We start from the raw sequence: 21751 nt of genomic DNA, 5'->3' as shown, positions 1-21751 counted from the left end.
TTCTACAGTTCAAAAACTGAGGAAATTAAAAACAGAAAATACGCCAGGCTGTTGGTATGGGCACACTGCTAATCCACCAGAATAAGGGAGGACCAATTAAACATCTTGATATTTTCAACTCAGCCTCCGCCTTTCAACCCCTAATTCATATACTTAGAAAAAAATTTCCCCATCAGAAACATGATTGGTTCAATGGTTTAGATCTATAGAACAATGACTCCCTTCCCAACTAGAAAACAGTGCTAAAACTGAGTGTTTTGGAGGACAGGGAAAAGAAATGCCTAATAAGAAAATATTTTCCTACGGTTCCTATTTTACCCTGGGGGATTTTCTTACATTTTGAATTGGTTGTATATATATACTTACTACAAGTCATTTTGTTCACATAAAGTTCATATGAAAAAAAAACTAGAATCAAAATCACCAGCCAAGGGCGCGAGCTGAGCTGTTGGACGCACATGAACTCAGCGGCCCAAGACCTGTGGTGACTGCTCTTCCAGGGGAGGCCATGTCACCATGGCTGCTGCTGACACTCATGGGCTCTGCACAAAGGTCTTGACATAGTCTTGAAAATTCTAAAAAGTCAAGACATGTGCAAAAGATTCTCATTCTCTCTCTCTCTCTCTCTCTCTCTCTCTCTCTCTCTCTCTCTCCCTGGATAAATAAGATTTTTGTCCATGGATCTGCCTCTAAAGGGAGCTAAAGTAGAGAGGAGAAAATAAATAGGGAAAGCAGTAAGGTGATCTCCAAGGGACAATGCTCTCTGATCAAAAAGGAAAAAAAGAAGAGAAAAAAAAGTTTTCTTAAGTTATCTAAAGAACATCTGGTAGAAATTGACCCAAAAATGTAATTTCAAATGAGTGTTCTCTTCCATTTGGAAAGAAACCCAAACCTTATTATAAATATCCTAGCTGAGGTTTTGGAAAAACAGTAGATGATGAGACTGCATTTCATGTGCTTTGAGTGCAATTTAATTCTTGGGGTTTTCCTAAATTCATCTCAGGAAAGGGTATCAATGGCATTCTTGGCCCATCTTGACAAAGAGCTTCTTGTCTTTTGGCTGAATCTATGCTCTTGGACGTATGGGCCACTCCCAGTCTTCTCAGAGCCTCCCAGTTCCTGTCCTCATTAGGAAAGGATGGAAATAGAAAGATCTATATAGAAATAGAAAGATCTGGAAAAATACAAAACCACATGGAAATTTTTCCTGATTGGCCTCTGTGCAGCTAACTTGGCTCTTAATATCACCGCCCCCCCCCCCCCCCCCATCCCAAGCACAATGTCATGGTATTTGGACTCATCAACTTCTACAGAAGCCTAGCGCACTGCATGCAGGACCATCTGCAGGTCTTTGCCTCAGCTGTCTGCCAGGGGAGATGTTCCTACACAGATATATTTTAACCCTCTGGAATTCAGATTTTTTTAAAAATGTGACTGACCCTTACACATATGCGGGTTTGAATCAATCAGATCTGCGTTATGATAAAGGCTGAAGCCATTCTCTTTCTTTATTTAGTGTGAAAAGATGCTGGAGAAAATCTAAATGCTTTCCTAACTCCTGTCTGATACTATTAAATCCATCTTTCATGCCAAAGCTGGAAGTCATGGAGAAGCTAACCTGTTTACAGCAGGAAGTTTATTGGAGAGTACCATCCCTTTGACCCTCGGGTGTATCCAATCAGTTCTCACACCATGAATGAGAATCCAAAAGTCAAAAAAGAGGAGGAAATGACTACGAAGTCTCTTACCTTTCATTTAATGCTGTTTCTTGGGGCAACTGTGTTTCCCTCCAGTATTTCTCCCTACCACCCCCCATGTTTTCCTGCTACGTTTTCTTACTCCAGTTAATTGCTCTTTCTTTCCAGCCCTTTCCTCTGCTGTTGATGCCTGTTTTTTTTAAGCCAGCTCTTTCCATCTCCCTTCGGGCCTTTCCCTCCAAGGAAGGCTTAGATATTTCTGTACTTCATTCCAAACCAAATAAAGTGAACAATCCCCCATGCCTTAGAAGGGGATCCCCAGTATTCTCATTGAGAGGAAGGCTTTTTATTTCTTCCCAAGCTCTAAGATCCCTGGGTGAGGGACACAGATGACAGTGAAATGTGCAGGGCGCTGCCCCTGACCTTCACAGAGGTGTTCCTCAAAGCATGCGGGCACACCACGGGTGTTCCTGGAGACAAGTTTAGGTAGTGCACAATTATGGTGGACTTGGGTTGTGTATTGATTGAAATGTGCATTAGAAAAAAATATATAGCTGGCACACCAAATCTGCAATTTCACAGCTAGTACTGCTTCGCGTGAAAATATAAAGAGGGAGTGGTTTAAAGAAAGATATTAAGTAAAAAACAGTAGATAGAATGTGAATGTGGTAGAAATCAGGAAGATGGGTCATGAATGACTAACACTTGGGAAACACCACTTGATGGAAATGACTGGAACTAGGAAGAATGAATGGGACATGATGTCAGCTTCTGGCCATACTTGCAAAGCCCTGAACTTAGGGCCGAGGGTGGGAATGCAGCTGTTACACAGGCTGAGATTCACAATTTCACACCAGGGACCAAAATACGTAGAAATGCTTCTCAAGAAATAAATCAAATTCATGTCCTGCTATAACCAAGGATAACCTTGCCATTGAATCTGTAGTTAGAAGCACTCTGGTAAAACCCAGTTTAGAGGCTAAAAAGGCTCTAATTTGGGTTTGTCTGATACTTTCTCATGATTAGATTGAGATTCGGGAGTTGGGGAAGAAGAATACCACCGGGTGAATAGCCCTTCTCACTGCATCCTGTCAGGGGATAGAAGCTCTCAATTTGACTTCTCAGTAGTTATATTAACCTTTATCCCTTGTTGAAGGCAGTGTCTGTAAGGTTGATCAACTAAAAAGTTCCTTTATTTTCATACTCTATTTGTTACACACATGTGAGTCCAGCCAACACCCAAAGAAAAGTAAGCTTTATCTCCTGGATGAAGAACTGAAATGTGTAGTGAAAACTACATATTTGGGGAGTAATTAGTAATTATTTTGGGAGAGATGCTTTGAGATTATGCAAATATCTTTTTTTTTCTCCTTAAAGGTTGCCCACTAATCTTAGGATTCACCAGTGGATCTCATCTCCTCTGCAGTAATTATTACCGTGATGTTCTAGTGGTGATATTCCATTACCCTATTTCTTCTACATTTATAGTTTGCAAATCTTGTATAATATCTGCCCCTTCTCTCATCTTATTTATTTGTTTACTGATTTATTTGTTCTATTAGTTATTTATATGAGTATGAACGCATCAATATTTATTTCAGAATATCGGTTATAGCCTAATAATATCATTACTTATTTTTGGGGGTCCAAATTATTCCAACGTTGGCTATAGAAAACTTTCAGGTTGACCCCTGTATCCTTTTGACATGCTCTATCCTGTAAAAACAGTGTTTTTAGTGCTTTCAAACTTTCTACCACTCAAGGTGCTCCAAATTCATCTTGTATTTTTCATGCCTCAGTTCTAGAATCAGTCATTCCTCCAAGAGTCCCTGATTTCTTTGCTAGGAGGATGGTATTTAGAAACAAAGATGTTGAAGCTGGGTATGTTCATTGATATCTGGTGTCATTGCTTCAAGGTTCTCTCAATGGACAGAGCTAGAAAATCTATGTATATATATGACCCCATGTATGCACACACATCTATATTAATTTCTGTATCTATTTATCTGCACATACATAAATGTACATACATGTCTGTAAACGATTGACTATACATGTGTGATATATACATATATATATACTTATGTATCTGTACACACACACATGTGTGTGGGTGTTTGTGTGTGTGTGTGTGTGTGTGTGTGTGTGTGTGTAAGTAGAAACATAAGATTATACTAATATCCTTGGGCCTGCTTTTATTTTACTGGCCTAGTACTGATTGCCAGTATTATCTTAAAGGCTCCACCTTGCAATTAAAATCCTATATCAGTAGCTCTTATGGGCTGATGTCCAAAAAGATATGTTAAAGTCCCAACCCCCAGTATCTCAGAATGATCTTATTTGAAAATACAGTGGTTGAAGATGTACAATAATCAAGATGAGGTCATACTGGAGTAGGGTGGAGCCTTAATCCAATATGACTGGTGTCCTTAAAAGAAGAGAAGACAGAAAAGAAAGATGGACGTGTGAAGACAGAAGTAGAGGTTGGAGTTATGCTGCCACCAACCAGGAGCAACAGGGGCCACCAGAAGCTGGAAGAGACGAGGACTCTTCCCCAGAGCCTGCAGAGCAGCATGGCCCTGTCACCCTCTTGGCTGCAGACTTCTAGCCCCCAGAACTGTGAGCAAATAGCTTCCTGTTGTCTAAGGCTCCCCGTTATGATTCTTTACTTTGTCAAAGCAGCCCTAGGAACTCAACACAGCACCTATATATTCAACACTATTTTCTACTCTGTGTATATCTGATAATACACACATTATCCACTTCACTTCAAAGGCTACCTCAGTTATAACACATTTAAGACTGTCTCCATCTCTCCTAGACCTCTGTCCTTGGTAGCAAAGGCAATCACTTTTAAAAAAAAAATCTTTTTAATGATTTTTTTAGAGAAAGAGAGGAAGGGAGAGGGATAGAGAGATAGAAACATCAATGAGAGAGGAACATCACTGACAGGCTGCCTCCTACATGCCCCCCACTGGGGACTGAGCCCAGAACCCAAGCCTGTGCCCTGACCGGCAATCAAACCAGCGACCTCTTGGTTCCTGGGTCAATGCTCAACCACTGAGCCACACAGGCTGGGAGAGCACTTCTTTTCTATTATATCCCTACCACTTGGTGCAGTGCCAGATACAGAGGAGGTGCTCACTAACGTTCACTGACTTGAATGCCTTCAGGTTTCCTCTGTCAACCCCTTAGACGAGACAAGAGGATCTCCCTTCTAATACATTTATTTATTTATTTATTTATTTATTTATTGCCTCAAGTCTGTTGGGTAAAGTCCTCCCTTCTTCTGTTCCTCCCTCCTTCCCTTACTCTTTGCCTCTCTCCCTCCCTTTCTTCCTTCCTTCCCTCCTCCCTCCAAACCCCACCCTCCCCCCAACCAATATTCACTCACTGGACACATACTACATGCATAGCATAGTTCTAGAAACTAGAGAATTAGCAGTAAACAAAAGGCACAAAAATCTTTATATCTAGGAGCTTACATTCTAATGGGGAAGAAAAATCTAGAATCTGCCATTGCAAATCGCCAATGTCTAAATGATAAGTAAGCGGTGGTACGGGATGATAGGATGCACTTTGGGAACGGTTTCCAGGGTGGTTTTGCTTGTTTGTTTGTTTGTCTGTTTGGCCAGCTGTGGTCTTGGGGCCTCCTGCCCAACAACGAAAGGCCCCAGCGGAACAGCTGTACTTTTCTTATCCAATTTTTAAATTCCTCTCCCCTTCCTGCGAGGAAGAGTGAAGAGGAGAGAGGGGTAAGCCGGGGGGGTGGGGGGGGGGGAGACAAATGAGCCAGGAAAAAATGTAGAAAGGAAGGAATGGGAATAATGATTCTCCCACAGCATACTTAAAAGCTAGCACTTCCTGGGCCGTGTCAGGGTAAGTACCTTGCTTTTGCTGATAGCTTTATTATTATTACGTCATTAAGTTGACAACATAACTGCATAATCATAATGGCTAGCCAGTACTCAGAGGGTGACCTGCCAGGAAGTGGTCCAGACACCACTTGACCCCAGTTGCTCCTCACCACAGTTCTGGGAGCCGAGTACTATTGTTTTTCCTCCCACAGGTGAAGAGCCGGGTGCTCACAGAGGCCGGCATTTGCTCAGAGTCCCACAGTTAGTAAATAACAGAGTCCGGACACAGATGTTCGTGGTTTGGACCTCAAAGTCCTGGCCCTTCCCCCTGTTTTCAGGGAATCCCCTTCCCCGAAAGGAGGCCCCAGTTGGCGGGGGCTGCCCAGCCTGTACAGCCTTCAGACAGGATTTCCTCCCACAGCAACAGACCTCCTTGCTGACCCTGTCCCTTTTTATCACTTCATTGTGAGTATCTTTTCTCGACCCCTGACCCCAGTGGTCTGTATCCCCTGGTTACGAGGGTAAATAGATACGTGAGTGATATTTGCTGGATTCCCAATGGTCAAAGTCTCTCTATCTTTCCTAGCACCTCTCAGCCTTTTCATTCTCTCCTCATTATTTAAGCCAGCATGGCGCAATTTTTCAAAACATACAATTAGCAAGGGCACAGAAGGGACTGGATCCATAAGTAATTAGTGATCCAGGACACAACAAAGTAAAAGCAAAGCCAAGGATGTGAAAAGACCAGAAAACGGACCCTGCAGGAGGAAGAGGCGCACATTCTAGGACCTTCCTCGGGAGGGACAAAGAACCCAACACTCCGCTGACTAATTCAAATCCCCAAAGCTCCTCCACGGTCTTGGGGTTGAGCAGACATCAATCATGGGTGGCGGTCGCAAGCGGCACATCTCCCCCACCAGGATGAGTGGCTGCCTCTGTTCTAGTGGTGAACCCATCCTTCCCCATTGCTTTCATGTGGGGAACCCTGGCCTCTCTGTCCCTCCATGATTGTTCGAGCCTTTTAGAATCAGCCTTTCCTGCAAGATGGCCCCAGCCCCTGGGATTTCTTGCTTTACATGAAAGCAGAAGTCAGGTTAGGACACCAGGATTTAAGAGACCTACCCAGGTGACTGTGGAGGCAGAGAGGGGAGACGGTAGAACGCCAGGATTCCCAGAGGCACAGCTATGATTCCAAGGTGGAGAAGCTAGGAGGGCTTGGGTAGAAGTCCATCCAATCAAATTCACCCACAACATCAACTAGTTCTCCACCGCCCGTGGTGAAGTGTAAATGACAGGAGAGTGTGGGCACTGTGATTAGTGGAAGCGCTGCCTTGTCATTAGGAGGAAATAGAAATAACATTCGCTTTTGGTTATTAGGGGCTCTAGTCACTGCCCGAAAGGCCAGGCCAGCAAAACGAGAAGCCGGGCGAGGATGACAGCAGGTTCCCACATCTCATGGGGGTGACATCCCCACCATCACATACTTGCCAGGGGTGAAAATTAGAGCCCTACATAGAACAAGAGAGTTGAAGGACTCTTTCACTGCGTTTCCTTACCTACAGCCCAATTTCCTTTTGGTTCTTGGGTGGACGAATGCCAGCTCTCAGGGCTGATCTCTATACTTCAGGGTGCATGGCTAAACCCACCCACCACACCACAGTCTAAGCACTCTGCTTATTCCCATGGCAATGGACACAAGCAATGGCAAGTGAAAAGGAAAGGAAAATGAAGGTACCCACCAGGACATTTCTAAGACACACTCATTGCTACTCTGCTCAAAAGAGTAAATGCTCTGATGCATGTTGCTAAGAGACGTTGCATTTCCAGCCCTTCATAACTCCATTAGCAACACAGGATGGGACGCACTCCACTGGGGGAATCATGAGATGCTTTCTTATTTCTGTGAATAATCAGCCTCGGCAACCACGGCTTCCAACATGGAGCAGAAGTGATTATCCTGTGTGCCCGGCAGGGATGCGGATTAGAACTCAGCGGTGAATGTCCCGTGGAAAGTCCATGGGCGCTCTGCTAACCCACGCCCCCACAGCGCCCTCAAGCCTTAAAAAATAAATGAATTCATAAGTAAGCACACATTCTTTCCATGAAATGTCTCCTCCCCAACCCTGTATTTGTCTATGTAACAAGTGCTAGAAAATTGTGAATTTTAAATACACTTTAACATTTGGAGTAAAATGATTCTACACATGTTTATCTTCCTGATCCAAAGATAACCCTGGTTTGGGGGATCCTGTGTGAGGGTGGCTGCTCTGCAGGCCAGTCCCAGATCCCGCACTGATGACAACAATCCTTTGGTTTATAGATACTAGAAGTTGCTCAGATTTAGATGCCAACTAATAGCTTCTTGCTTCTTTTTCCCAGCATTCCCTGGCTACCCCAAATTCTCAGTTACCCAGAATTCACGGTATCCAGTATTCCCCACTAACTCAGTATTTCCAAGCTACTAAGTAAGTATTATGCGTAAGTAATTTGCAATAAAGAAATAACCTTTTCAGCAGGATTCGATCAATGGAACTCAGGGACTTTTCAACTCTTCAGATAAGCAACGCTGTATATCAGTCAGAGCATAGCATCTGGATGGAGTCAGACTATATAGGTGAATCTCAATATCACTATTTCCCATTGAAGTGACTTGGGGCAAATGAATGTCTCTGTGCCTCTGCGTCTCACCTGCTGTTGCAATGGTTAAATAAGTTGATGTATGTAACGTGTTTAACACAGTAACTCCTTCTGGCACCTTCTGGCTCTGGGGCAGAGCTGTAGAAGTATTTGCCAGAGTCTTCAACCACCTCTCCTTTCAATTAAAATAAGCAAGCACCTCGGTTTATGAAGGGAGAAACAGCCAACTCCAGAATGCACCCCTAGGATCTGTATGCACTGCTTTTATATTTCAGAGGGAGCCCCTGATCTAATGAAGCTAGAAATAGCCAAATTTCGAATTCCTATAACATCAAACTGTTACTAATTATGGTTCTGGTCATATGCCATATGTTTCCCAGAAATAACAAATGTTCCATGGAAAAGTAATTGGCTAATAAGGGTAGGAAAAACATATATAGTAAATGTCCTTGTTTTTCTTGGCTGCTAACTTTCATACAATGAAATATGCAATGAAAAAATATGACCATTCAACTGCAGCTACTTCTACCCTTCAGAAAGACGCTCGAAGCACTGAAACGTTTGGGAGCTGTGTTCAAATAGCAATGTCAAGTAATTTCTTTTGAATCTGCCACATTTTAAACTTTGAAAAATGTTACTCGGCTCTCAGGTGTTTTTTTCCCCAGTAGATATTACAGTGGAAGATGTTAAACTAACTCCATGTGATTCTCATTTTCAGAAACACAGTTTTGGACTGCTTAAGAGTGACAATGTATCCCCTTGAGTTGCATTAAAAAAAAATTCATTTCAGGTTTAAATATAGCCTTTTTGTGTGGGTTGCTTTTTTTTTTCCTACTAGGAACACATTCTCTGAGACCATTTCTCAATATTGCTATTTAACAGGCTCCATGTTTTAGATTTTTTTAAATTCCCCTTTATATCACTTAAATGTGATTGAAGTGAATTTTTGCAACTATCTAGTGAAAGAAAATTAATTATTGATCAAGTGAGCTTCATTTATAAAGGCCATACCAACATTAGGAGGCTGAAGGTACGTTTTCTTTCAGTACATTTTATACTCAAGAGCATGTATTTCAAGAATACATCAGTCTGTTATTCTCATTCATTTCTATTTCCTGATGCCGATAAGGCATGATGATCCATTGGGCGCTCAAAAGGGATCAAGGTCGGATCCAAGCTACTTTGGAGACAGTGCTGCCCTCTGTAGTGTGATGGTACTACATGTAATCAGTGTGCTGACGATGCCACAGGCAATGCCAGGTGCTGGGATTATAATGATGAAAACAGCAGACCTAGGTCCTGTCCTCATGGAGCTGAGAGTCTGGGATAGGGCTGGTTAGTGTGGTCTGTTGACCAGCACTACCCCATGAACTATACCTTATCAGACTGCAACAGGATAAGTACAGATATTTCAAGTAATTGGTTTGACACAGTTACAGCAGTTGGGCATTGTTGCAACACCCAATGTGTGACTAAGTGGAATGTGTGGTCAAGTGGACACACCTCGCCTCACTGAATGATTGCCAAACTTGCAAAACGATTTTCCCATGGCAGGATCTCAGCACTGGTCACGGGCAGGAGGACACATATTGGTCTGTGATGAATTGAAACTTTTTTTAAAAAAAGAAACTCCTTCCAATAGATAGTTTGGGAAGCTTTTGTATCCACTCATCTACTGACGGGCACATGGGTTGCTGCCAAATCTTAGCTACTGTAAATAACACCACAATGAACATAGGGTGCATATATTCTGCACATATACTCAAATTGGAACAATACAGAGAAGAAGTGATTTCTAAGGGCGGATTGGAATGGAAGGGGTAACGATAACAGCATGAGAAGAGGTATGAAGGTGGAGTGCAGGGATGTCCTGGGCCATCTGGTTCATTGCAGTTGGAGTGTGATATGGGGATGGGGCAAATGGAAGCAAGGAGATAAATGTGAAAAGGTCAGTTGCAGCCAGTTAGTAGAGGGCTTCAAATGCCACGGAAGAGAATTAGAACTTCATTTACAATTGGAAGTTACCAAATATTCCTGAATGTGACAGTGACGCGAAAGAAAGCTCCATTTTACCAAACACTATTGGTCTCATTAGTATATTGGTCTCTATAGGCATCACTTGAGGCAGGATGCATTTATGTGAAGTAAATAGTAATAGTAAAAATGAACTTTTAAAAAGTTATTATAATGGTGTCATACAGTATAGTCATATGTCTAAGTAAACTTGTGTAATCTTAAGTCTGCCCGGGCTCCACAGCATAGCAAATGCCACTTGAAAAGGTCCAATCCTGGGTGATGACAGCGATTTGGAAATGCCATTTCTTAGCTTAACAGTGACGGGAGGACGCACACTCTTCCTGTTTTCAGAGACTCTGGTTAAACCACAGAGATTACGGAACATTAAAGTAACATACCATTACAGAAGCTTACACTACAATGTTAAGTACCATCACCAAAGGACACAGGAGTGGCATTTTTCTCTCTCTCTGTTGTTCTCAGCTCCCTATAAACTAGACTTGAACTCATTCAATGTGCTTCATTTTGAGTTCCTGTGTGTCATCAAAAGGCTATTAATTCTTGCAACTGACTGACTTGGAGTGTTCGGCAGCATTAAGATTCCCACAAATGTACCTTTAAAAAAATAGATAAGCTACTAAGTTTTCAATTTTGAGGGTAAAATTTACTGCCGTTTTAACAAATAAAAGAAGGCTCTACAATGGTCTGCTCTCTCCCCCACAGGGGGAAAAATATTACCACGTTAGTAATGCACACATTTGCTCCATAAAAATCTAATTACTCAGTCTTCTAATTCTGGTTTCATACTTTTTGAAATTGTGATGTAAGAACTAGAGAGTTATAAAGATACCATCCTATGAAGCTGAAAGCTGTGCGTTTAGAATTGGCCGTGTTTGCAATGCTATGACTACAGTGCGAAGCTAAAACACGGTGTTGTGAGTCACTTGCTGATCATGATGTGCTAAAGCAGTGGTTCTCCACGGAGAGTGACTGTGCCTCTCCCAGGAAACAGGGGACAATGCTGAGAGATGGATGTGGGGGTACTGCTGGCACTGACCCTTCTGCACTGCATGGGACATTTTTAAAAGATTATTTTGATGGTGTCATACAGTAGTCACCCTCACACCAGGATGATCTGGTCCAACGGGTTGCAGTTGAGAAACCCTGAACTCAAGGATCACACTAACACATTCCCATCATTCCTCTAGGCATATATGAAAACAACGTTGATTCATATAATCTGAACATCAGGAACAAGGAAGTTCCTGGAAGGAACCCTCGTGCACCGCTGGTGGGAATGCAGACTGGTGCAGCCACTGTGGAGAACGGTATGGAGTTTCCTCAAAACACTAAAAATGGAACTCCCTTGCCGAAACCGGTTTGGCTCAGTGGACAGAGCGTTAGCCTGCGGACTGAAGGGTCCCGGGTTCGATTCCGGTCAAGGGCATGTACCTTGGTTGCGGGCACATCCCCAGTAGGAGATGTGCAGGAGGCAGCTGATCGATGTTTCTCTCTCATCTGTTTCTAACTCTCTATCTCTCTCCCTTCCTCTCTGTAAGAAATCAATAAAGTATATTAAAAAAAAAGTTTGGAAAAAATAAAATAAAATAAAAATGGAACTCCCATTTGACCCAGTGATCCCACTTCTAGGAATATATCCCAAGAAACTAGAAACACCAATCAGAAAGGATCTATGCCTCCTTTTGATACAATGAACTACCCCCTCCCCCCGATTTTTGCAAGTGAGACCTGAAGGTGACCCTCACAAGAGCCCTGGTTTAACCCCATCCGTGGAAATGCTTTATGTACAGATATGCAAACACTTGTCATGAGGGCATCTTCAAGCAGAGCTTCAGAAAAGACAGGCATGACTGGAGACTCAAACAAGGTTCCAGACATGTCTTATCTGCTGAGTTGTAAGTCATGATGATTTTAAGATGTACCATCAATTAAAGAACAGCTTTTGAGAACGTGGCAAGGAAATACTTCCGCTTAAATGTGTCCCTTGGTTGTAAAATGCGAACATTATTTTTAGAGACAGTAGATATGCAAAATGTGTAAAGTATATGAAGTGTATGAGAAGATATACTGAGCTCTTTTTGTAAAAAATGGGAAGACTGAAACACTATCCCTTAGATCAGTGATGGTGAACCTTTTTAGCTCGGCGTGTCAGCATTTTGAAAAACCCTAACTTAACTCTGGTGCCGTGTCACATATAGAAATTTTTTGATATTTGGAACCATAGTAAAACAAAGATTTATATTTTTGATATTTATTTTATATATTTAAATGCCATTTAACAAAGAAAAATCAACCCCCAAAATGAGTTAGCGTGTCACCTCTGACACGCGTTTCATAGATTCGCCATCACTGCCTTAGATCCTACTCAATCAGTGTTAATCTTAGTTATTTTCACTTGCTTTTACATTGTCCCCTCAACCTTCCGCCACCGCGCCAGGAAGAGGTGGTAAGATGAAGGGTTGGTTAGCGGTACCACCACTAGATCCTCAGCAACAAGAACAGATACCAATCTCGTAGGTTGCCTCTAATGTCCTCTCCTGGGATTTCTCCAAGGCCTTTGACTGCAAACTGATACTGTGAAGAACACCAGTGCTGCGCATGGTCCTCGCACTGCTAGAGAATATAACTTCACATAACTGCATGCTTAGATCCAATGCATATTTAAAATTATTTTTTAAATTCCACCTAATAACCAACCTATACCACTTATGCATCAACAAAAGCGTACCAGCCATATATTTGCTTATTGCATATTATCCACTTGCTCCACCGGAAGTGAAGATCCATGTGAACAAGGATTTTATCTGTGTTTAAATGAGTGAGTGAATGAATGAATGAATGAAATCTTCTCCCAAATAGCAGAGTCATTATACAATTGCAGGTGTCTTTTATTTCACACACGTGACAGGAGGCAATAGGACTCACTGCATGTTATTAACTGCACATGTTCACTCAGCCATTCTCTTCTGAGCCTCTCATGACTGCCCCTGCCACCTTCCCAGCTTCCCTCACGTCATGCCCCCATTGCTCCCCACTGAACTGGCCATGGTTCAGTTCCCAGCATGCTCCACGCTCTCTTCTGTCTCAGAGCCTCTGCCCAGCACACTCCCCTCCACCCCCAGCCCTCCAGCTTCCTTCCGGAAGGCCTTCCTGATCACCGCTCCACTAGGTGCAGTGCCTGTAATTTATAGTTTCATAGTTTCTCGTGTTTGGTTCGGTTTTCATCATAGTACTTACCGCATTTGTAAAATATAATTTGTGTAGTTATTTGACTAATGTCTCTTCCCACCTCATACCACTCAACTGTAGACAGAAGCCATGCCTGCCTCATTTCCCATTAATATCCCCTCATCTAGCACCGTGTCTGTCAGATAGCAAGCGCTCAACCAATATTTATTGAATGAATAAATGAATTATTTTTCTAGGACTATAATCTGCTACCAAATATATGAGTCCATGTTCTACTGTATCATTCTTCTTTGGACTCAAGTTGGGGGCTTAATTGATACTTTTTGGTTCAGAGAAATCATCATTCTCTGAAGTCTACAACATTAAAAGAGCTTGTTGCAAAATTACTGAAAAATCAACTGCTTTTTATTATTTTTCTACATACTAATAAAAAAGTAATGTGCTTCCTCCCCCCACCCCCACCCCCACTTAATTGATTAGCTGTGTGGGCATTAAGAACATAACTGGGTAGAAAATGGTGGTCAGGAAATCAATTGCTTGGATAATGAGTATTTGTTTCTATGTCTGCATTTGAAAACATCTGGAAGCGTATTTTAATTACCCTCTAGATATTTGGTGTCTTGTGTTCTCAGCCTCTGAAATAATCTCTTCCCATTACTGTCCCTGCACGAAAGATACTCTGTTGACAAAATAGGGGTTTTCTGATAGAGGGGATTTTATGGGACATTGAAAAAGGGTAGTGAACTTGTGGGCCAAGAGGATTCAGATAGTATTCTCTTCAAGAGGAGGAGCAAGGAAGAGGTCTTTAGTGCAGAGAACTGCAGAAAAATAGGATTCCATGTAATATCATGTAACTAAGAAGCTAGTCACACAGGAAGCCTTGGGGAAGAGTATGGAATTCTTGGGGGTCCAGACAAAAGGGTTCTAGCCTAAAGGAACTAAAGAAAGACAACTAAACCACCGGAAATCAGAAATAATTAATTGTAAACCAGAAACTTATTTATGTACTTCACTTGAAAATAGTTTCGTTGCATGTATCTTCTCTACCAGTTGTTATCAGGATCCCTGTCGCTGGCCCATTTTTATGCGAGTGTATGGAACTCTTACACAGGGTTCCTGAACTCCCTGGAAGTGGGGGCAGGGTTTGCTAACCTAGGCCACCCTCCTGGAGAGCCCCACGAGGAATGTTAGCCTCCTTAAAGAGGTCCCCTGCCCGCTGCCTTGTTCACTTGTATCACGGGCCAGCAGTAGCCCAAAGGGGAGTTGCTCATTCACTGCCTGGAGCTTTGCTGTCCATTTCTCATCCCAACTGTCCTCCTGTGGGCCTGGCAGATGCCTCAAATCTGCAGCATGAACTCCTGCAGCCTCTCCTTGTTCCACACACAACAGGGATGAAGGAGAGCTTATATTTGGGGCTCACTCGAGACGGGGGTCTCCAGTGACGAATCCCCTGCCCCTGAGATCACAGACACAGAGGAGAGACCTGGATGCTTGAGGAGCAGCAGCAAGGCCCAGAGGCCCAGAGCAGACGCCGGTTCTCTCCACCTCCAGGTCCCAGGAGAGGTTCTTACGTTGAATCATACTCAGGCTTTACTGTCTCCCGGCATTTTCTTGTAATTCTTTAGTGTGATGTTAGAAAGATCCAAGGAACTAATGCAATGGCTACTATCATATCTACTGGTAGGGTTGTGCTATCCACATGTAGTTCGACCAGAGAATTATGACAAGAAGAAACAGCCGCTCAAGCTGCCGGATCCCTACCAACTTGATGTATAATTCTCTCTTGGCTTCCAGGAGACATGCTTTGGGGTTGAGACTTACTTCTCAATGTCACGAGGAGAGAGAAAACAACAAAAGTTTAGATTTTGCTTAGCATAACTTCAGATATTTCTTTACTGTCCCATAGATCTCATGAAGAGGACTGGCCTACCAAATTTGGAATAAAGACTTTGTACTTTCACTTTCTGGTGTCCTTCAGACCATCCATGTTGCTCCCCTAATCTATAATAATAAAAGTGCAATATACTAATTAGACCAGACAGCCGAACAACCTTCCGGACGTCATTCCAGACACCCTTTTGGACGACCATCCAGATGAAGCCGGGGCTGCGAGGGCTGAGCCCCTTGCACGAATTTCGTGCATGAGGCCTCTAGTGCTTAATAAACCAGGAGCTTGATGGGGATAAAGGAAGTGGGCTGAGTCAAGTACTTGTACATTTCATTTTACATCTACTTCTCTCCCTCCCCTATAATAGCAGTAAAATACAAAATGAGGTTTGGTTCTTGCCCGCATTTATTTTATTTTTGTCATTTACTCCTCGTATAAAACTATTTGGCCAAGTAAATATTCGATTACTATCCATGCCTCATTTACAAACAGCCACAAAACATGTTACCAGGGCCTAAGCCATACTACCTTGCTTACATATCTTGGCTGGTTCCCATCTGCGGCCACAAGCATATTTTGAAAAAAATATCCACAAAATTCATCTACCAGATTTCCCTCTCTGAAAAGCCAATTTCCTAAATATTCAATGAGTTGGCTTCTGAGACCCACATCCACACATTAGTAAAGTAATAATGTTCTTGTCTTAACAGGAAATTCACTATTGTGGTTGCTGCTTTCTTAATTGTACCAGAGTAGAATTTCAGAAGAACCTTTTCTGAATGAGAAAACATCCCACCTGCTTGCTGCCCAGGATCCTCTTACATGTCCCAGGCCCAGTGAGCACCCTGGGAAAGTAAGGAGGGGCCTATGCATATTGCCTTTTTTTCCAGGAAGCAAGACAGGTTTTTACTTCATTACCAGCTATCTTGTTTTGTTTCTAAGTAGATTTCTTACACTTCAATAACGTTTCTATTTAACCAGAGTCACCATAGATGAAAACAGAATTTTTAAAAAAAAAAATTAGAATGAGTACATAGTTTTCTTTCCAGTAACATAAATTTATCAAGAGTTAAAAATGGAAACGTATACCTCATGATGAAGCTTTAATGACACACATAAGCTAGCATTTTCCTTTTACCAAACACCAAAACATATAAACACACAGCAACCCGACTAGGATGCAATAACTTTGCATTCTGAATCTTAACCGGCACAATGGAAACTCAGGCATTCAGAGAGGTTAACAAAGTCACTCACAGTACGCAGCTGCACAGAGCCTGGGTCCCGGAGCCTCCTGGGTTCACGGCTGAGCCTATGACCAGCAGCTCTGTGGCCCTGCAACCGAGACCGCGCATAATTAACAAATATTTCACTTGTAGGTTTGACCGTTCGGTAAAGCAGTTTATGTAAGGCTGTTACTTTTAATTCCTCTGAAGTTGCTTTGCCAACAGGAAACAGGAAACACACCTACAAGAACACTGATATATTTCAGCCTAATTGGTCTTTGTGGCTCAAAGTGCTCAGAGTGAGTCTTGTATCACAGGGGGTAGGAGGTACAGTCCCCAAAAGAGTAGGATTCATGTCCTAGCATTTCACTGTCTATAGTCCTTTGGATAGATGCTATTTAGGCAACTTTTAATGGGGAGAAACAGGCACTCTTAGTAACATTCAGGCCTATGGCTTTAATCCTGGAAGGACTATAAACTTTAGACCAAATTCATGTGTATATACACATATGTATGTGATAAATATGTGACTATATAAGTAATATGTTATTTTTAGTATATACATTATTAAAATAATAAATAACATGTTAAAATAATATATATATTTTTTCCCCTACAATACAGATAGAAACTATCCTTCAGTCATCTTTTTGATGTAAATAACAGAAAACCCAACTCAAACTCACTCATACAAATAAATAACAAAAAAAATATTTTGGTTCCTTGAACTGTGGGGGGGGGCGTGAGGGGGAACATCCTATCATTTAAGTCTCTGCCATTCTCTGGGCACAGGTGTTCTCTGTAGATTGACTCAAACTTCCGGCTGCCTTCCCCTCATGGTACAAAACCAACAGCAGCAGCAGTTGAAGACCACGCATCCATCTTCCAAGGGGACAGGGTGAGCATGCTGGCTGCCCCAGTTCTGACCGAGGTCACTCAGACTGCCCATTGCTGAACCAGTCACCATACTTGGCTGAATGACTTTAAATTAAGTAAGGTTAATCCCTGGAAGTGAGGGGAGAATCATTCCAAAGAAAAATCACATGGAAAGATATTCCAGATCCTGTGAGGAAGGGAAAAGCGGGGAGGGGAGACTGGGGAGAAAATCAACAAATGTCCACAACAACAATGTTCGGCAAGAATCGGAATCTGAATATTGGTGTTTGGGGGTGTGCATCCAGGAAAACACTAGCTCTGGGGTTATTTGAAGATGTCAGAAAGAGAATGAATGAGCTGAGGTTTAAGAGATATTGGTTAGCCAAGTCTTTAGATTTAGTCAAACTTCCTATTAACATTGGATTTGCCCTCTTGGAAAATAGTTCAGAATACTTACACACTGTTTATGAAATATATTTCAAAGTGTATAAAGTGCCCTTGCATTTGACCTTCCATTTTGTTATCCGCCACCACTGAAGATCTATTTACAGCAATTCCTTTTACCCGGTACAGCATGTCTGGCTATCAAGAAAAAATGACCAGGCATACCAAAGGGCGAAAAACACAATTTGAAGAGACAGAGCAAGCATAGAACCATACATGGCAGGGAAGCTGGAATTAAAAGACAACAGAACTCCCATGAAGGCTAGAGTAATTTACTGAGCCAAAAATCAATGAGGAGTCATAGCCAAAAATCAACTCCAGAGGGATTAAGGACTTAGTTGTGAAAAGCAAAACGTTAAAACTTGAAGAAGAAAATATGAAACATCTTTTTTGACCTCCAAATGTGAAAGGAATTCTTAAGGCACAGAAGTGTTCATCGTAAAAGGAAAGACCGATAAATTTTCCTACTGTAATATTAAGATCTGCTACAAACATGCAATAAAGAGAACAAAAGGTATGCCAATATCTGAGACAGGTTTGCAACATGCAAAATCAACAAGAGAGCAGTATTCAGATTTTATAAAGAAATGGTACAAATCATTAAGAAAAAGACAACACGATAGAAAAATGAGCAACAGATGTGACACACTGTCACAGAGGAGAAAAATCTAAATGGTGGATGAGCATATGAAAATATGAACAACCACATTTGTAATCAGGAAAGTGGACGTTAAATTGATAGTGGGAGGAGTATAAATTGATGTAAACACTTGGGAAAAATTTAACCTTATTTTATGAATCTTACCAAGTTGAATGTTCCCATATCCTCCAATTGAACAAATCCACACCTACCTCTATTCTCTAGAGAAACCCTTGTATATTTGCACTGGGAGATATGCACAAAGTGTTTATAACAGCTTTATTCAAAACAGCAAGAAGCTACATTGAGCACAAATGTCTACCAACAGGAGAGCCAATAAATTGAGTCATATGCATACAATAAAATATTAGACAACAGGGGAAATCAATACATCACAGCTGCAGGCAACAACGTAGGTGAACCTTAGGAAAATAATGAATGAAAAAAAGCAAGTATCAGGTAATTACATACAAATGATAACATTTTTTAATACATAAAGCTCAAGAACAGCAAAAGCTAAGAATAGTTTTGTTTCAGTAAACCTACATGTAATACATTTTTTTACAGTTCTACAATCATTTTATCACATATGAAGATTCGTGTAGCCACCACTATAATCAAGACACAGAACTGTTCCTCACCACACAAAACTCCTTCCTGCTACTATTTTATAGTCACACCCATCCTCTCTGCCCTCACCCCTTATACCTAGAAACCACTATACTGTTCTCCATCTTTATAATTTTGTCATTTCTAGAATGTTTATCAATTAAACCATACCTGTTGGAGACCAGGTGTAAGCTGACATGGTCCTTGCACCTGAAGGGGCTAGCAAGGCTGGGACCCTTACCCACACAGTTTTCCCAGACTTGTTTGGATGGCAGTTATCAGTAGAATGAGAGCAACCTTTGTAGAATGAGAACAGCCTTTCATGGCTTACCAAGAAGTCTGTAACTATTTACTGAGATTTGCTGTACCGAGAATTTGTCCTTCTGCTCTGTCCCTCCCTTAGAGATTAAGAGGAACAAAGAAAACATTCCTCTTGACAGACCTCCTATTCAGTGTGTTGTGTATAAATAAGATTGTGTGGTTAATAAACTTGCTGCAGTTCCTCAATTGAGCTGCAGTCCTCCCGATCCCACTCTCCTGTCTTTCTTTCTTTTCTCAATTCCCACCTCCCTACCTCAGCCCGGCTCAACCTGTCAGGCTGGCCCTGACACATACCATATGTGACCTTTTGATATTGGTGGGGGTTCTTTTGTGTTTTTTGTTTTGCTTTGTTTTTACTCAGCATAATGCTCTTGAGATCCATCAGAGTTGTTTCGTCCATCAATTTTATTGAATAGTATTCCATGGTGTGAATGTACCACAGTTTGTTTGACCAGTCATTATAGGACATTTTAGTTGTTTTGGGGCTACCTTATCTAATAAAAGGGTAATATGCAAATTAACCATCACTCCATCACAAGATGGTGGCACTCAGTCCTCTCAGCCCTGTCAGAGTCCATCAGTCCCAGGGCAGCCGCTGAGAGCGGGCAGCGTGAGCGGCCTGGCGGAATGTTTGCTTTGTTGCCGTGGCGACGAGGCAAGTGTTCCACTGTGGCCGCGGAGGGCCTCTGGGCAGCAGGCATGGAGCGGCCGGGGGGAGGAACGCTTGCGTCGTTGCCCCGGTGATTAGGCAAACATTCCGCGCCCAGCTGCGGATGGGCCTCTGGGCCACAGAGAGCCTCTAGGCAGCAGGTGCGGAGTGGCCAGGGCCTGCAGAGAGCTACTGGCACACAGATTCATGCACAGAGCTACTAGTCTATATATATATAAAAGCCAGCCAAGTGTCCGACCTTTCGACTGCACTGACGTGCACTGACCACCAGGGGCAGGTGCTCCAACTGGTAGGTTAGCTTGCTGCTGGGGTCTGGCCAATTGGGAGTGGGCGAGATGGGCCGGACTTGCCCTGGAGCCAACCTCCCATGGTCCCCCGCCCACCACCCCTGGCCTCTATAATTTTCGTTCAATGTGCACGAATCTGTGCACCAGGCCTCTAGTTACAAATAAAGCTTCAAGGAGAAATTGAATATTGGCTTTTGTGGAGATGTAGTTTTTTATTTCTCTGGGATAAATCATAGGAGAGTGATTGCTGAGCCATATTTTAAAAATTGCCTAATTATTGCCCAGAGTAGCTGTACCATTTTAACCAGCAATGTATGAGAGATTCTGTTTTTCTGCATTCTTGTCAGCATATGGCATTATTGCTATTTTCAACTTTAGTTGTTCTAGTGGGTATGTAGAGATAGAGATAGCTCATCGCGATCTTCATTTGCACTTTCCTAATAGCTTGTGGTGTTAAATGTCTTTTCATGTGCTTATTTGACAGCTATATCCTTTTCAGTAGAATGTCTCTTTTAATCATTTTGCTTATTCTCAAATAGAATTGTTTCTTTTTTAACTGTTGAGTTTTAGGTTCTTTACACAGTGTAGCTATAAGTCCTTTGTCAGGTATGTGTTTTGCAAATATTTTCCATCAGTCTATAACTTAGCTTTTCATCCTCTTCACAGAGTCCTTCGTAGAGCAAATATTTTTAATTTGGATCAAGTCTGATTGATTTATGTTTTCTTTTAGAGGTCATGCCTTGGTATTATGTTTTAAGAACTCTTCATGCAGCCACAGGTCCTGAATATTTTCTCCTCAAAGTTTTATAGTTTTATGTTTTATATCTAAATTTACAATCCATTTGGAGTTGTATAAGGTGTTTTTTGTTTGATTTTGCCTATGGTTACCCAATTATTTCAGCACCATTTTCTGAAGGAAAAAAAAGTCTTTCCTCCATTGAATTGCTTTTAGATAGTCGCCAAAAATCAGTTGACTAACTTATATGTGGCTATTTCCAGTTTCTCTATTTTGTTCCATTGATCTTTGTATCTATCCCTCTGCTAATTCCACACAGTCTTGATTATTGTAGCCTCATAATATATCTTAAAATCAGGTAGAATGATTCCTCCCAGTTTTTCTTCTTTTTAACAATTGTGTTAGATATTCTAGCTTCTTCCCTTTTCATATAAATTTTTACAATAATCTTGTTGAGAACTATAAAATTCTTTGCTGGAATTTTTTTAATAATTACATTAAACCTGAATATCAATTTGGGGAGAATTGAGGTCTTTACTATGTTGAATCTTCCAATTTATGAACATAGTATGTCTTTCTATTTATTTAGATCTTCTTTGATTCATTTCATAGGCATTTTATTGTTTTCAACACACAA

General features: G+C 41.7%; 1 protein-coding gene across 7 annotated transcripts in view; it reads right to left on the bottom strand.

The window, feature by feature from the left end:
* Positions 1 to 21751, bottom strand: part of NCALD (neurocalcin delta) — a 300236-nt gene that overhangs the window by 113229 nt on the left and 165256 nt on the right. For 5 of the 7 annotated variants that reach the window (XM_059672040.1, XM_059672031.1, XM_059672033.1 and 2 more), the window contains one exon: positions 16563 to 16640. The exons of the other annotated variants lie outside the window; for them this stretch is intronic. The gene's annotated coding sequence lies outside the window, so the exon portion shown is untranslated. The remainder of the gene's footprint in view (positions 1 to 16562; positions 16641 to 21751) is intronic. 7 annotated transcript variants of the gene reach the window in all.

This window comes from Myotis daubentonii, chromosome 17 (genome assembly GCF_963259705.1).
Source record: "Myotis daubentonii chromosome 17, mMyoDau2.1, whole genome shotgun sequence".
Lineage (NCBI taxonomy): Eukaryota > Metazoa > Chordata > Mammalia > Chiroptera > Vespertilionidae > Myotis > Myotis daubentonii.
The sequence above is the reverse complement of the archived record's forward strand: the minus strand, read 5'-3'. Positions and strand labels throughout refer to the sequence as shown.